Source organism: Cavia porcellus, unplaced genomic scaffold (genome assembly GCF_034190915.1).
Source record: "Cavia porcellus strain 051 isolate PalLab524CR breed Dunkin Hartley unplaced genomic scaffold, mCavPor4.1 scaffold_26, whole genome shotgun sequence".
NCBI classification, from domain to species: domain Eukaryota; kingdom Metazoa; phylum Chordata; class Mammalia; order Rodentia; family Caviidae; genus Cavia; species Cavia porcellus.
This window is the reverse complement of record NW_026947509.1, coordinates 25,809,618-25,825,976: the sequence shown is the minus strand read 5'-3', so window position 1 is coordinate 25,825,976 and position 16,359 is coordinate 25,809,618. Positions and strand designations below refer to the sequence as shown.

At 67.6% G+C, this 16,359-nt stretch overlaps 5 non-coding genes across 5 annotated transcripts; all 5 read right to left on the bottom strand.

Annotated features, from left to right (window-relative positions):
* Positions 1-2,535: 2,535 nt before the first annotated feature.
* Positions 2,536-2,629, bottom strand: Trnay-gua (transfer RNA tyrosine (anticodon GUA)). Its single transcript has 2 exons — positions 2,593-2,629; positions 2,536-2,571 (listed from the first exon to the last, which is right to left on the bottom strand). It is a non-coding gene; the product is annotated as a tRNA-Tyr (tRNA).
* A 3,063-nt stretch (positions 2,630-5,692) lies between these two features.
* Trnay-gua (transfer RNA tyrosine (anticodon GUA)) lies at positions 5,693-5,786 on the bottom strand. The gene is made up of 2 exons: positions 5,750-5,786; positions 5,693-5,728 (listed from the first exon to the last, which is right to left on the bottom strand). It is a non-coding gene; the product is annotated as a tRNA-Tyr (tRNA).
* Positions 5,787-8,816: 3,030 nt separating this feature from the next.
* Positions 8,817-8,910, bottom strand: Trnay-gua (transfer RNA tyrosine (anticodon GUA)). Its single transcript has 2 exons — positions 8,874-8,910; positions 8,817-8,852 (listed from the first exon to the last, which is right to left on the bottom strand). It is a non-coding gene; the product is annotated as a tRNA-Tyr (tRNA).
* Positions 8,911-11,975: 3,065 nt separating this feature from the next.
* Positions 11,976-12,069, bottom strand: Trnay-gua (transfer RNA tyrosine (anticodon GUA)). Its single transcript has 2 exons — positions 12,033-12,069; positions 11,976-12,011 (listed from the first exon to the last, which is right to left on the bottom strand). It is a non-coding gene; the product is annotated as a tRNA-Tyr (tRNA).
* A 3,052-nt stretch (positions 12,070-15,121) lies between these two features.
* On the bottom strand, positions 15,122-15,215 carry Trnay-gua (transfer RNA tyrosine (anticodon GUA)). Its single transcript has 2 exons — positions 15,179-15,215; positions 15,122-15,157 (listed from the first exon to the last, which is right to left on the bottom strand). It is a non-coding gene; the product is annotated as a tRNA-Tyr (tRNA).
* Positions 15,216-16,359: the final 1,144 nt, after the last annotated feature.

Here is a 16,359-nt window from a genome sequence, read left to right as displayed (position 1 = left end):
CCGGCTGAGGTCCCTGTCGGGGCGCCAGCCGGAAGCACCTGGATTCCCCCACCCTCCGCGCCACGGCTGCGCCCCCGGTGGCGGGAGACGGTGGCCCTGGGGCTTGGCCCGGACTCTCAGAGGCCCCCGCAGACAGGACGGCGACAGGGGTCCACAGGCAGGCCAGCCCAGGAGGGGTGGGGTGCGGGCATGGCTGCAGCCTCTGCCACGCCCGCCCCGGCGGGACTCCCCTGGCAGAGGGGCGGGAGGGCGCAACTCCATGGCTTCCCGAGGGGCCCAGGCCGCAAGAGAGCATGCCCACTGCGGGGTCCGGTTCGGATCCCCGCCCAGGCGCCCACCGAGGCCTTGCCACAGGTTTCTGTGTGCTGCGTGCCCAGCGCCCCCGAACGTTGGCTCTGCTGGCCGCCCAGACGGAGACCCACAGTCGGGGTCGGGGGTCGGGTGGGCAGCTGCCAGCGGCTCGCACCGAGGCCAGGCATCCTCCACTGGGGTGGCGGCCACCCTCAGGCACCGCTGGCCGCCTGCGTCCTCCACCCAGCTAGCTCATCCCCCAGTCCCCTTGCCCGCCCCAAAGGCACGGGAGCCCGTCCAGCCAAGGCCCAGGCTTGCGCCTCGGGCCAGTGCTCACCGGGCTCCCGCGTGGCAGGCACGCAGAGCTGGCCGTGGCCTCTCCCCCACTGCTGAGCGGTGACATCCGCCTCAAGCAAAGGACGCTCCACAGCGCGTCCCCGGGCACCCCTGTCTACTCAAGGTGAACTGTCATGCCCTGTGCCTTGGTGAGCCTGAGGTGGGGGCGGTGGGGACAGCGGCCGGCCGGGGCCTCTGCAGACGAGGAGGCCAAGAGGCCTGCAGCCCCACGTGTCGCAGTCTCCTCTGCACAGAGCCCTTTGCACGAGCGGGACTGGGCACCGCCAGAGAGCAGTGAGGCCCCCACCTCCCTCCATTCCCCCAAGGAGCCCAAGCACGCCCAGACACGCCAGCACAAACTCGCACACAGACACACGGGCACACACACACACATACCCATAAGCGTGGGCACGCACACGTACGTACACACACACACACACACACACACACACACACACACTCACACCCCGAGAAGAGAAACGTGGAGGGCCTTTCCGGGCTCCTCAGACATCTGGGCACCAAAGGCAGGAAGCCGCTCACACCCTCCAGGCAGGTTGTGCCACGCTTAAGGCTTACACTCTCTCCGGCTCAGCCCACGCTTTTTCCCCCTCTGCCACAGGCACACAGACACCTTCCTCATCTGGGGTCCCTGGAGCTCTTGCCAAATCTCTGCGTTTGCTCTCTGCCACCTCAGCTCATCTGCTTAGCCCTCAGCTCGGGGGCAGGCCGATGGGACTAGGGGATTGTATCCCCTTCCCACCGAGCTCTCAGGGAGCCTTGCTCTTCCAGAGACTTCCCCTAACAGTATGGTGGCGGCCTCCGGAAGTGGTGGGAAGACTGGAACGAGGTGAGGCACGAGAGGCTGGGGACCTTAGGCAGGGCAAGCCAACTGCCATCTCCAGCCAGGAGGCCACCGGAAACACATGTCAGCCCTCCGTCCATCTCTGCCACCATCATCCGGAATGAAGCAAGCATGGGCCTCCTGGCCCAGCACCCGGAGACTTCATACCAAATGCAGCTAGATCCATAGGCACACTTCAGAAGAATCACAAGGAGAGAGAGACACACGCAGAGAGAGAAAGAGACAGAGAGAGAGAGAAAGAGACAGACAGACAGACAGACAGACAGACAGACAGAGAGACCCAGAGACAGAGAGACAGGGAAACAGAGAATGAAAGAGAGTGAGAGTGAGAACAAAAACTAGCCCGAGAGCTGGACAGAGATCCACACAGGAAGGCAGCAAGACCCAAACCCAGGGTGAGGGCCAGAGGGAGACAGATAGGGTGTGTGGAGCAGCGCAGCCTGGGCAATTGGAAGCAGTGGGAGACAGAGGCAGCAAGAGATGGCTCCTTGGTGTGTGGAAGGAGGGAGGCGGGAGGCAGGGGTGTGGAGTGGAGCAGGCAGGGTGAGGGGCGTGCCAGGTGGGTCCACCCCTGGGCTGTGTGGCGCAGGTGGGCGCGCGGTGTGCAGGGCCAGTTGGCGTGTCCGGAGAGCTGGAGGGTCTGAGGTGGCAGAAGGCTGCAGCGTAGAGCAAAGTGGCGGAGCCGGAGGGCATGTGGAGGGTGCAAGGGGAGGCGGCCTCCCCTCGGGCTAAAATGAAAAGAGCGGGTCTGGAGCTTGTGTGTGTGTGTGTGTGTGTGTGTGTGTGTGTGTGTGTGTGTGTGTTTGCGTGTGTGTGTTTGCGCTCTGGTGGTGGCTGGCCTGGCCCAGCGAGTGTGCCTCCGGATGGGGCAAAGGCGCAGATGCCTCAGCAGGGGAGGAGGCGACAGGCGGCTTCCCCAGGGGTCCGTGGGTGCAGCTCGCGCCAGGAAGCCGGGGTGGCGGGGTCCGGAGCGCTGGGTGAGAGTGGGCAGGCAGGGTGCCGCGCCGCGCCGCGCCGCGGGTGTGCGCGCAAAAGCGTCAGGCACGTCCTTCGAGCCGGAATCGAACCAGCGACCTAAGAATGTCCACAGATGGCTGTTGGGGCTACGGTCCTCCGCTCTACCAGCTGAGCTATCGAAGGGTGCACGTCTCGGGGGCCTGGGCGCGCGGTTTTCCGGAGCCCAGGGAGGCCGAGGCCCCGGAAGGCCAGAGGTCCGCGGGCCTGGGACTGGGAGTGGGAGTGGGCAGCCAGCCGGGAGACTGGAGCCCGGGTGTGGCTCTGCTTTGCGGGCGGAGCCCAGCCTGGGGGCGAAGCGGTTGCGGCAGCCGGGGGGGGGGGGGCACCGGGGCGGGCACCGGGGCGGGCGGGCAGTGCGTCTGTGATTGAGTGGGTGGCATCCGCGCCCACGGCCTCGGCCCTCTTGCCCGTCGTGGCCTCTCGCTGTGGCCCGGCGTGCGGGATGCCCGCGCCGCCCGGGTGGTCTGAAAGCTGCGGGGGAGCCCCGAGTGCACGGCCCGGGTCGGTGCGCCGGGGTGGGCCGGGGTGGGCCGGGGTGGGCTGGAGGAGGGCGGCGACAGGGGAGGGCAGCGGGAGATCCGGCCTGGGCGGCCAGCAGGCGACCTCCAAGGGCAGAGGCGCAGCAGCCAGGCCACGCCACGGGGTCCGGCTGAGGTCCCTGTCGGGGCGCCAGCCGGAAGCACCTGGATTCCCCCACCCTCCGCGCCACGGCTGCGCCCCCGGTGGCGGGAGACGGTGGCCCTGGGGCTTGGCCCGGACTCTCAGAGGCCCCCGCAGACAGGACGGCGACAGGGGTCCACAGGCAGGCCAGCCCAGGAGGGGTGGGGTGCGGGCATGGCTGCAGCCTCTGCCACGCCCGCCCCGGCGGGACTCCCCTGGCAGAGGGGCGGGAGGGCGCAACTCCATGGCTTCCCGAGGGGCCCAGGCCGCAAGAGAGCATGCCCACTGCGGGGTCCGGTTCGGATCCCCGCCCAGGCGCCCACCGAGGCCTTGCCACAGGTTTCTGTGTGCTGCGTGCCCAGCGCCCCCGAACGTTGGCTCTGCTGGCCGCCCAGACGGAGACCCACAGTCGGGGTCGGGGGTCGGGTGGGCAGCTGCCAGCGGCTCGCACCGAGGCCAGGCATCCTCCACTGGGGTGGCGGCCACCCTCAGGCACCGCTGGCCGCCTGCGTCCTCCACCCAGCTAGCTCATCCCCCAGTCCCCTTGCCCGCCCCAAAGGCACGGGAGCCCGTCCAGCCAAGGCCCAGGCTTGCGCCTCGGGCCAGTGCTCACCGGGCTCCCGCGTGGCAGGCACGCAGAGCTGGCCGTGGCCTCTCCCCCACTGCTGAGCGGTGACATCCGCCTCAAGCAAAGGACGCTCCACAGCGCGTCCCCGGGCACCCCTGTCTACTCAAGGTGAACTGTCATGCCCTGTGCCTTGGTGAGCCTGAGGTGGGGGCGGTGGGGACAGCGGCCGGCCGGGGCCTCTGCAGACGAGGAGGCCAAGAGGCCTGCAGCCCCACGTGTCGCAGTCTCCTCTGCACAGAGCCCTTTGCACGAGCGGGACTGGGCACCGCCAGAGAGCAGTGAGGCCCCCACCTCCCTCCATTCCCCCAAGGAGCCCAAGCACGCCCAGACACGCCAGCACAAACTCGCACACAGACACACGGGCACACACACACACATACCCATAAGCGTGGGCACGCACACGTACGTACACACACACACACACACACACACACACACACACACACACTCACACCCCGAGAAGAGAAACGTGGAGGGCCTTTCCGGGCTCCTCAGACATCTGGGCACCAAAGGCAGGAAGCCGCTCACACCCTCCAGGCAGGTTGTGCCACGCTTAAGGCTTACACTCTCTCCGGCTCAGCCCACGCTTTTTCCCCCTCTGCCACAGGCACACAGACACCTTCCTCATCTGGGGTCCCTGGAGCTCTTGCCAAATCTCTGCGTTTGCTCTCTGCCACCTCAGCTCATCTGCTTAGCCCTCAGCTCGGGGGCAGGCCGATGGGACTAGGGGATTGTATCCCCTTCCCACCGAGCTCTCAGGGAGCCTTGCTCTTCCAGAGACTTCCCCTAACAGTATGGTGGCGGCCTCCGGAAGTGGTGGGAAGACTGGAACGAGGTGAGGCACGAGAGGCTGGGGACCTTAGGCAGGGCAAGCCAACTGCCATCTCCAGCCAGGAGGCCACCGGAAACACATGTCAGCCCTCCGTCCATCTCTGCCACCATCATCCGGAATGAAGCAAGCATGGGCCTCCTGGCCCAGCACCCGGAGACTTCATACCAAATGCAGCTAGATCCATAGGCACACTTCAGAAGAATCACAAGGAGAGAGAGACACACGCAGAGAGAGAAAGAGACAGAGAGAGAGAGAAAGAGACAGACAGACAGACAGACAGACAGACAGACAGAGAGACCCAGAGACAGAGAGACAGGGAAACAGAGAATGAAAGAGAGTGAGAGTGAGAACAAAAACTAGCCCGAGAGCTGGACAGAGATCCACACAGGAAGGCAGCAAGACCCAAACCCAGGGTGAGGGCCAGAGGGAGACAGATAGGGTGTGTGGAGCAGCGCAGCCTGGGCAATTGGAAGCAGTGGGAGACAGAGGCAGCAAGAGATGGCTCCTTGGTGTGTGGAAGGAGGGAGGCGGGAGGCAGGGGTGTGGAGTGGAGCAGGCAGGGTGAGGGGCGTGCCAGGTGGGTCCACCCCTGGGCTGTGTGGCGCAGGTGGGCGCGCGGTGTGCAGGGCCAGTTGGCGTGTCCGGAGAGCTGGAGGGTCTGAGGTGGCAGAAGGCTGCAGCGTAGAGCAAAGTGGCGGAGCCGGAGGGCATGTGGAGGGTGCAAGGGGAGGCGGCCTCCCCTCGGGCTAAAATGAAAAGAGCGGGTCTGGAGCTTGTGTGTGTGTGTGTGTGTGTGTGTGTGTGTGTGTGTGTGTGTGTGTGTTTGCGTGTGTGTGTTTGCGCTCTGGTGGTGGCTGGCCTGGCCCAGCGAGTGTGCCTCCGGATGGGGCAAAGGCGCAGATGCCTCAGCAGGGGAGGAGGCGACAGGCGGCTTCCCCAGGGGTCCGTGGGTGCAGCTCGAGCCAGGAAGCCGGGGTGGCGGGGTCCGGAGCGCTGGGTGAGAGTGGGCAGGCAGGGTGCCGCGCCGCGCCGCGCCGCGGGTGTGCGCGCAAAAGCGTCAGGCACGTCCTTCGAGCCGGAATCGAACCAGCGACCTAAGAATGTCCACAGATGGCTGTTGGGGCTACCGTCCTCCGCTCTACCAGCTGAGCTATCGAAGGGTGCACGTCTCCGGGGCCTGGGCGCGCGGTTTTCCAGAGCCCAGGGAGGCCGAGGCCCCGGAAGGCCAAAGGTCCGCGGGCCTGGGACTGGGAGTGGGAGTGGGCAGCCAGCCGGGAGACTGGAGCCCGGGTGTGGCTCTGCTTTGCGGGCGGAGCCCAGCCCGGGGGCGAAGCGGTTGCGGCAGCCGGGGCGGGCACCGGGGCGGGCGGGCAGTGCGTCTGTGATTGAGTGGGTGGCATCCGCGCCCACGGCCTCGGCCCTCTTGCCTGTCGTGGCCTCTCGCTGTGGCCCGGCGTGCGGGATGCCCGCGCCGCCCGGGTGGTCTGAAAGCTGCGGGGGAGCCCCGAGTGCACGGCCCGGGTCGGTGCGCCGGGGTGGGCCGGGGTGGGCTGGAGGAGGGCGGCGACAGGGGAGGGCAGCGGGAGATCCGGCCTGGGCGGCCAGCAGGCGACCTCCAAGGGCAGAGGCGCAGCAGCCAGGCCACGCCACGGGGTCCGGCTGAGGTCCCTGTCGGGGCGCCAGCCGGAAGCACCTGGATTCCCCCACCCTCCGCGCCACGGCTGCGCCCCCGGTGGCGGGAGACGGTGGCCCTGGGGCTTGGCCCGGACTCTCAGAGGCCCCCGCAGACAGGACGGCGACAGGGGTCCACAGGCAGGCCAGCCCAGGAGGGGTGGGGTGCGGGCATGGCTGCAGCCTCTGCCACGCCCGCCCCGGCGGGACTCCCCTGGCAGAGGGGCGGGAGGGCGCAACTCCATGGCTTCCCGAGGGGCCCAGGCCGCAAGAGAGCATGCCCACTGCGGGGTCCGGTTCGGATCCCCGCCCAGGCGCCCACCGAGGCCTTGCCACAGGTTTCTGTGTGCTGCGTGCCCAGCGCCCCCGAACGTTGGCTCTGCTGGCCGCCCAGACGGAGACCCACAGTCGGGGTCGGGGGTCGGGTGGGCAGCTGCCAGCGGCTCGCACCGAGGCCAGGCATCCTCCACTGGGGTGGCGGCCACCCTCAGGCACCGCTGGCCGCCTGCGTCCTCCACCCAGCTAGCTCATCCCCCAGTCCCCTTGCCCGCCCCAAAGGCACGGGAGCCCGTCCAGCCAAGGCCCAGGCTTGCGCCTCGGGCCAGTGCTCACCGGGCTCCCGCGTGGCAGGCACGCAGAGCTGGCCGTGGCCTCTCCCCCACTGCTGAGCGGTGACATCCGCCTCAAGCAAAGGACGCTCCACAGCGCGTCCCCGGGCACCCCTGTCTACTCAAGGTGAACTGTCATGCCCTGTGCCTTGGTGAGCCTGAGGTGGGGGCGGTGGGGACAGCGGCCGGCCGGGGCCTCTGCAGACGAGGAGGCCAAGAGGCCTGCAGCCCCACGTGTCGCAGTCTCCTCTGCACAGAGCCCTTTGCACGAGCGGGACTGGGCACCGCCAGAGAGCAGTGAGGCCCCCACCTCCCTCCATTCCCCCAAGGAGCCCAAGCACGCCCAGACACGCCAGCACAAACTCGCACACAGACACACGGGCACACACACACACATACCCATAAGCGTGGGCACGCACACGTACGTACACACACACACACACACACACACACACACACACACACTCACACCCCGAGAAGAGAAACGTGGAGGGCCTTTCCGGGCTCCTCAGACATCTGGGCACCAAAGGCAGGAAGCCGCTCACACCCTCCAGGCAGGTTGTGCCACGCTTAAGGCTTACACTCTCTCCGGCTCAGCCCACGCTTTTTCCCCCTCTGCCACAGGCACACAGACACCTTCCTCATCTGGGGTCCCTGGAGCTCTTGCCAAATCTCTGCGTTTGCTCTCTGCCACCTCAGCTCATCTGCTTAGCCCTCAGCTCGGGGGCAGGCCGATGGGACTAGGGGATTGTATCCCCTTCCCACCGAGCTCTCAGGGAGCCTTGCTCTTCCAGAGACTTCCCCTAACAGTATGGTGGCGGCCTCCGGAAGTGGTGGGAAGACTGGAACGAGGTGAGGCACGAGAGGCTGGGGACCTTAGGCAGGGCAAGCCAACTGCCATCTCCAGCCAGGAGGCCACCGGAAACACATGTCAGCCCTCCGTCCATCTCTGCCACCATCATCCGGAATGAAGCAAGCATGGGCCTCCTGGCCCAGCACCCGGAGACTTCATACCAAATGCAGCTAGATCCATAGGCACACTTCAGAAGAATCACAAGGAGAGAGAGACACACGCAGAGAGAGAAAGAGACAGAGAGAGAGAGAAAGAGACAGACAGACAGACAGACAGACAGACAGACAGAGAGACCCAGAGACAGAGAGACAGGGAAACAGAGAATGAAAGAGAGTGAGAGTGAGAACAAAAACTAGCCCGAGAGCTGGACAGAGATCCACACAGGAAGGCAGCAAGACCCAAACCCAGGGTGAGGGCCAGAGGGAGACAGATAGGGTGTGTGGAGCAGCGCAGCCTGGGCAATTGGAAGCAGTGGGAGACAGAGGCAGCAAGAGATGGCTCCTTGGTGTGTGGAAGGAGGGAGGCGGGAGGCAGGGGTGTGGAGTGGAGCAGGCAGGGTGAGGGGCGTGCCAGGTGGGTCCACCCCTGGGCTGTGTGGCGCAGGTGGGCGCGCGGTGTGCAGGGCCAGTTGGCGTGTCCGGAGAGCTGGAGGGTCTGAGGTGGCAGAAGGCTGCAGCGTAGAGCAAAGTGGCGGAGCCGGAGGGCATGTGGAGGGTGCAAGGGGAGGCGGCCTCCCCTCGGGCTAAAATGAAAAGAGCGGGTCTGGAGCTTGTGTGTGTGTGTGTGTGTGTGTGTGTGTGTGTGTGTGTGTGTGTTTGCGTGTGTGTGTTTGCGCTCTGGTGGTGGCTGGCCTGGCCCAGCGAGTGTGCCTCCGGATGGGGCAAAGGCGCAGATGCCTCAGCAGGGGAGGAGGCGACAGGCGGCTTCCCCAGGGGTCCGTGGGTGCAGCTCGCGCCAGGAAGCCGGGGTGGCGGGGTCCGGAGCGCTGGGTGAGAGTGGGCAGGCAGGGTGCCGCGCCGCGCCGCGCCGCGGGTGTGCGCGCAAAAGCGTCAGGCACGTCCTTCGAGCCGGAATCGAACCAGCGACCTAAGAATGTCCACAGATGGCTGTTGGGGCTACGGTCCTCCGCTCTACCAGCTGAGCTATCGAAGGGTGCACGTCTCGGGGGCCTGGGCGCGCGGTTTTCCGGAGCCCAGGGAGGCCGAGGCCCCGGAAGGCCAGAGGTCCGCGGGCCTGGGACTGGGAGTGGGAGTGGGCAGCCAGCCGGGAGACTGGAGCCCGGGTGTGGCTCTGCTTTGCGGGCGGAGCCCAGCCTGGGGGCGAAGCGGTTGCGGCAGCCGGGGGGGGGGGGGCACCGGGGCGGGCACCGGGGCGGGCGGGCAGTGCGTCTGTGATTGAGTGGGTGGCATCCACGCCCACGGCCTCGGCCCTCTTGCCCGTCGTGGCCTCTCGCTGTGGCCCGGCGTGCGGGATGCCCGCGCCGCCCGGGTGGTCTGAAAGCTGCGGGGGAGCCCCGAGTGCACGGCCCGGGTCGGTGCGCCGGGGTGGGCCGGGGTGGGCCGGGGTGGGCTGGAGGAGGGCGGCGACAGGGGAGGGCAGCGGGAGATCCGGCCTGGGCGGCCAGCAGGCGACCTCCAAGGGCAGAGGCGCAGCAGCCAGGCCACGCCACGGGGTCCGGCTGAGGTCCCTGTCGGGGCGCCAGCCGGAAGCACCTGGATTCCCCCACCCTCCGCGCCACGGCTGCGCCCCCGGTGGCGGGAGACGGTGGCCCTGGGGCTTGGCCCGGACTCTCAGAGGCCCCCGCAGACAGGACGGCGACAGGGGTCCACAGGCAGGCCAGCCCAGGAGGGGTGGGGTGCGGGCATGGCTGCAGCCTCTGCCACGCCCGCCCCGGCGGGACTCCCCTGGCAGAGGGGCGGGAGGGCGCAACTCCATGGCTTCCCGAGGGGCCCAGGCCGCAAGAGAGCATGCCCACTGCGGGGTCCGGTTCGGATCCCCGCCCAGGCGCCCACCGAGGCCTTGCCACAGGTTTCTGTGTGCTGCGTGCCCAGCGCCCCCGAACGTTGGCTCTGCTGGCCGCCCAGACGGAGACCCACAGTCGGGGTCGGGGGTCGGGTGGGCAGCTGCCAGCGGCTCGCACCGAGGCCAGGCATCCTCCACTGGGGTGGCGGCCACCCTCAGGCACCGCTGGCCACCTGCGTCCTCCACCCAGCTAGCTCATCCCCCAGTCCCCTTGCCCGCCCCAAAGGCACGGGAGCCCGTCCAGCCAAGGCCCAGGCTTGCGCCTCGGGCCAGTGCTCACCGGGCTCCCGCGTGGCAGGCACGCAGAGCTGGCCGTGGCCTCTCCCCCACTGCTGAGCGGTGACATCCGCCTCAAGCAAAGGACGCTCCACAGCGCGTCCCCGGGCACCCCTGTCTACTCAAGGTGAACTGTCATGCCCTGTGCCTTGGTGAGCCTGAGGTGGGGGCGGTGGGGACAGCGGCCGGCCGGGGCCTCTGCAGACGAGGAGGCCAAGAGGCCTGCAGCCCCACGTGTCGCAGTCTCCTCTGCACAGAGCCCTTTGCACGAGCGGGACTGGGCACCGCCAGAGAGCAGTGAGGCCCCCACCTCCCTCCATTCCCCCAAGGAGCCCAAGCACGCCCAGACACGCCAGCACAAACTCGCACACAGACACACGGGCACACACACACACATACCCATAAGCGTGGGCACGCACACGTACGTACACACACACACACACACACACACACACACACACACACACTCACACCCCGAGAAGAGAAACGTGGAGGGCCTTTCCGGGCTCCTCAGACATCTGGGCACCAAAGGCAGGAAGCCGCTCACACCCTCCAGGCAGGTTGTGCCACGCTTAAGGCTTACACTCTCTCCGGCTCAGCCCACGCTTTTTCCCCCTCTGCCACAGGCACACAGACACCTTCCTCATCTGGGGTCCCTGGAGCTCTTGCCAAATCTCTGCGTTTGCTCTCTGCCACCTCAGCTCATCTGCTTAGCCCTCAGCTCGGGGGCAGGCCGATGGGACTAGGGGATTGTATCCCCTTCCCACCGAGCTCTCAGGGAGCCTTGCTCTTCCAGAGACTTCCCCTAACAGTATGGTGGCGGCCTCCGGAAGTGGTGGGAAGACTGGAACGAGGTGAGGCACGAGAGGCTGGGGACCTTAGGCAGGGCAAGCCAACTGCCATCTCCAGCCAGGAGGCCACCGGAAACACATGTCAGCCCTCCGTCCATCTCTGCCACCATCATCCGGAATGAAGCAAGCATGGGCCTCCTGGCCCAGCACCCGGAGACTTCATACCAAATGCAGCTAGATCCATAGGCACACTTCAGAAGAATCACAAGGAGAGAGAGACACACGCAGAGAGAGAAAGAGACAGAGAGAGAGAGAAAGAGACAGACAGACAGACAGACAGACAGACAGACAGACAGAGAGACCCAGAGACAGAGAGACAGGGAAACAGAGAATGAAAGAGAGTGAGAGTGAGAACAAAAACTAGCCCGAGAGCTGGACAGAGATCCACACAGGAAGGCAGCAAGACCCAAACCCAGGGTGAGGGCCAGAGGGAGACAGATAGGGTGTGTGGAGCAGCGCAGCCTGGGCAATTGGAAGCAGTGGGAGACAGAGGCAGCAAGAGATGGCTCCTTGGTGTGTGGAAGGAGGGAGGCGGGAGGCAGGGGTGTGGAGTGGAGCAGGCAGGGTGAGGGGCGTGCCAGGTGGGTCCACCCCTGGGCTGTGTGGCGCAGGTGGGCGCGCGGTGTGCAGGGCCAGTTGGCGTGTCCGGAGAGCTGGAGGGTCTGAGGTGGCAGAAGGCTGCAGCGTAGAGCAAAGTGGCGGAGCCGGAGGGCATGTGGAGGGTGCAAGGGGAGGCGGCCTCCCCTCGGGCTAAAATGAAAAGAGCGGGTCTGGAGCTTGTGTGTGTGTGTGTGTGTGTGTGTGTGTGTGTGTGTGTGTGTGTGTTTGCGTGTGTGTGTTTGCGCTCTGGTGGTGGCTGGCCTGGCCCAGCGAGTGTGCCTCCGGATGGGGCAAAGGCGCAGATGCCTCAGCAGGGGAGGAGGCGACAGGCGGCTTCCCCAGGGGTCCGTGGGTGCAGCTCGCGCCAGGAAGCCGGGGTGGCGGGGTCCGGAGCGCTGGGTGAGAGTGGGCAGGCAGGGTGCCGCGCCGCGCCGCGCCGCGGGTGTGCGCGCAAAAGCGTCAGGCACGTCCTTCGAGCCGGAATCGAACCAGCGACCTAAGAATGTCCACAGATGGCTGTTGGGGCTACTGTCCTCCGCTCTACCAGCTGAGCTATCGAAGGGTGCACGTCTCGGGGGCCTGGGCGCGCGGTTTTCCGGAGCCCAGGGAGGCCGAGGCCCCGGAAGGCCAGAGGTCCGCGGGCCTGGGACTGGGAGTGGGAGTGGGCAGCCAGCCGGGAGACTGGAGCCCGGGTGTGGCTCTGCTTTGCGGGCGGAGCCCAGCCTGGGGGCGAAGCGGTTGCGGCAGCCGGGGGGGGGGGGCACCGGGGCGGGCACCGGGGCGGGCGGGCAGTGCGTCTGTGATTGAGTGGGTGGCATCCGCGCCCACGGCCTCGGCCCTCTTGCCCGTCGTGGCCTCTCGCTGTGGCCCGGCGTGCGGGATGCCCGCGCCGCCCGGGTGGTCTGAAAGCTGCGGGGGAGCCCCGAGTGCACGGCCCGGGTCGGTGCGCCGGGGTGGGCCGGGGTGGGCCGGGGTGGGCTGGAGGAGGGCGGCGACAGGGGAGGGCAGCGGGAGATCCGGCCTGGGCGGCCAGCAGGCGACCTCCAAGGGCAGAGGCGCAGCAGCCAGGCCACGCCACGGGGTCCGGCTGAGGTCCCTGTCGGGGCGCCAGCCGGAAGCACCTGGATTCCCCCACCCTCCGCGCCACGGCTGCGCCCCCGGTGGCGGGAGACGGTGGCCCTGGGGCTTGGCCCGGACTCTCAGAGGCCCCCGCAGACAGGACGGCGACAGGGGTCCACAGGCAGGCCAGCCCAGGAGGGGTGGGGTGCGGGCATGGCTGCAGCCTCTGCCACGCCCGCCCCGGCGGGACTCCCCTGGCAGAGGGGCGGGAGGGCGCAACTCCATGGCTTCCCGAGGGGCCCAGGCCGCAAGAGAGCATGCCCACTGCGGGGTCCGGTTCGGATCCCCGCCCAGGCGCCCACCGAGGCCTTGCCACAGGTTTCTGTGTGCTGCGTGCCCAGCGCCCCCGAACGTTGGCTCTGCTGGCCGCCCAGACGGAGACCCACAGTCGGGGTCGGGGGTCGGGTGGGCAGCTGCCAGCGGCTCGCACCGAGGCCAGGCATCCTCCACTGGGGTGGCGGCCACCCTCAGGCACCGCTGGCCGCCTGCGTCCTCCACCCAGCTAGCTCATCCCCCAGTCCCCTTGCCCGCCCCAAAGGCACGGGAGCCCGTCCAGCCAAGGCCCAGGCTTGCGCCTCGGGCCAGTGCTCACCGGGCTCCCGCGTGGCAGGCACGCAGAGCTGGCCGTGGCCTCTCCCCCACTGCTGAGCGGTGACATCCGCCTCAAGCAAAGGACGCTCCACAGCGCGTCCCCGGGCACCCCTGTCTACTCAAGGTGAACTGTCATGCCCTGTGCCTTGGTGAGCCTGAGGTGGGGGCGGTGGGGACAGCGGCCGGCCGGGGCCTCTGCAGACGAGGAGGCCAAGAGGCCTGCAGCCCCACGTGTCGCAGTCTCCTCTGCACAGAGCCCTTTGCACGAGCGGGACTGGGCACCGCCAGAGAGCAGTGAGGCCCCCACCTCCCTCCATTCCCCCAAGGAGCCCAAGCACGCCCAGACACGCCAGCACAAACTCGCACACAGACACACGGGCACACACACACACATACCCATAAGCGTGGGCACGCACACGTACGTACACACACACACACACACACACACACACACACACACACACTCACACCCCGAGAAGAGAAACGTGGAGGGCCTTTCCGGGCTCCTCAGACATCTGGGCACCAAAGGCAGGAAGCCGCTCACACCCTCCAGGCAGGTTGTGCCACGCTTAAGGCTTACACTCTCTCCGGCTCAGCCCACGCTTTTTCCCCCTCTGCCACAGGCACACAGACACCTTCCTCATCTGGGGTCCCTGGAGCTCTTGCCAAATCTCTGCGTTTGCTCTCTGCCACCTCAGCTCATCTGCTTAGCCCTCAGCTCGGGGGCAGGCCGATGGGACTAGGGGATTGTATCCCCTTCCCACCGAGCTCTCAGGGAGCCTTGCTCTTCCAGAGACTTCCCCTAACAGTATGGTGGCGGCCTCCGGAAGTGGTGGGAAGACTGGAACGAGGTGAGGCACGAGAGGCTGGGGACCTTAGGCAGGGCAAGCCAACTGCCATCTCCAGCCAGGAGGCCACCGGAAACACATGTCAGCCCTCCGTCCATCTCTGCCACCATCATCCGGAATGAAGCAAGCATGGGCCTCCTGGCCCAGCACCCGGAGACTTCATACCAAATGCAGCTAGATCCATAGGCACACTTCAGAAGAATCACAAGGAGAGAGAGACACACGCAGAGAGAGAAAGAGACAGAGAGAGAGAGAAAGAGACAGACAGACAGACAGACAGACAGACAGAGAGACCCAGAGACAGAGAGACAGGGAAACAGAGAATGAAAGAGAGTGAGAGTGAGAACAAAAACTAGCCCGAGAGCTGGACAGAGATCCACACAGGAAGGCAGCAAGACCCAAACCCAGGGTGAGGGCCAGAGGGAGACAGATAGGGTGTGTGGAGCAGCGCAGCCTGGGCAATTGGAAGCAGTGGGAGACAGAGGCAGCAAGAGATGGCTCCTTGGTGTGTGGAAGGAGGGAGGCGGGAGGCAGGGGTGTGGAGTGGAGCAGGCAGGGTGAGGGGCGTGCCAGGTGGGTCCACCCCTGGGCTGTGTGGCGCAGGTGGGCGCGCGGTGTGCAGGGCCAGTTGGCGTGTCCGGAGAGCTGGAGGGTCTGAGGTGGCAGAAGGCTGCAGCGTAGAGCAAAGTGGCGGAGCCGGAGGGCATGTGGAGGGTGCAAGGGGAGGCGGCCTCCCCTCGGGCTAAAATGAAAAGAGCGGGTCTGGAGCTTGTGTGTGTGTGTGTGTGTGTGTGTGTGTGTGTGTGTGTGTGTTTGCGTGTGTGTGTTTGCGCTCTGGTGGTGGCTGGCCTGGCCCAGCGAGTGTGCCTCCGGATGGGGCAAAGGCGCAGATGCCTCAGCAGGGGAGGAGGCGACAGGCGGCTTCCCCAGGGGTCCGTGGGTGCAGCTCGCGCCAGGAAGCCGGGGTGGCGGGGTCCGGAGCGCTGGGTGAGAGTGGGCAGGCAGGGTGCCGCGCCGCGCCGCGCCGCGGGTGTGCGCGCAAAAGCGTCAGGCACGTCCTTCGAGCCGGAATCGAACCAGCGACCTAAGAATGTCCACAGATGGCTGTTGGGGCTACGGTCCTCCGCTCTACCAGCTGAGCTATCGAAGGGTGCACGTCTCGGGGGCCTGGGCGCGCGGTTTTCCGGAGCCCAGGGAGGCCGAGGCCCCGGAAGGCCAGAGGTCCGCGGGCCTGGGACTGGGAGTGGGAGTGGGCAGCCAGCCGGGAGACTGGAGCCCGGGTGTGGCTCTGCTTTGCGGGCGGAGCCCAGCCTGGGGGCGAAGCGGTTGCGGCAGCCGGGGGGGGGGGGGCACCGGGGCGGGCACCGGGGCGGGCGGGCAGTGCGTCTGTGATTGAGTGGGTGGCATCCGCGCCCACGGCCTCGGCCCTCTTGCCCGTCGTGGCCTCTCGCTGTGGCCCGGCGTGCGGGATGCCCGCGCCGCCCGGGTGGTCTGAAAGCTGCGGGGGAGCCCCGAGTGCACGGCCCGGGTCGGTGCGCCGGGGTGGGCCGGGGTGGGCCGGGGTGGGCTGGAGGAGGGCGGCGACAGGGGAGGGCAGCGGGAGATCCGGCCTGGGCGGCCAGCAGGCGACCTCCAAGGGCAGAGGCGCAGCAGCCAGGCCACGCCACGGGGTCCGGCTGAGGTCCCTGTCGGGGCGCCAGCCGGAAGCACCTGGATTCCCCCACCCTCCGCGCCACGGCTGCGCCCCCGGTGGCGGGAGACGGTGGCCCTGGGGCTTGGCCCGGACTCTCAGAGGCCCCCGCAGACAGGACGGCGACAGGGGTCCACAGGCAGGCCAGCCCAGGAGGGGTGGGGTGCGGGCATGGCTGCAGCCTCTGCCACGCCCGCCCCGGCGGGACTCCCCTGGCAGAGGGGCGGGAGGGCGCAACTCCATGGCTTCCCGAGGGGCCCAGGCCGCAAGAGAGCATGCCCACTGCGGGGTCCGGTTCGGATCCCCGCCCAGGCGCCCACCGAGGCCTTGCCACAGGTTTCTGTGTGCTGCGTGCCCAGCGCCCCCGAACGTTGGCTCTGCTGGCCGCCCAGACGGAGACCCACAGTCGGGGTCGGGGGTCGGGTGGGCAGCTGCCAGCGGCTCGCACCGAGGCCAGGCATCCTCCACTGGGGTGGCGGCCACCCTCAGGCACCGCTGGCCGCCTGCGTCCTCCACCCAGCTAGCTCATCCCCCAGTCCCCTTGCCCGCCCCAAAGGCACGGGAGCCCGTCCAGCCAAGGCCCAGGCTTGCGCCTCGGGCCAGT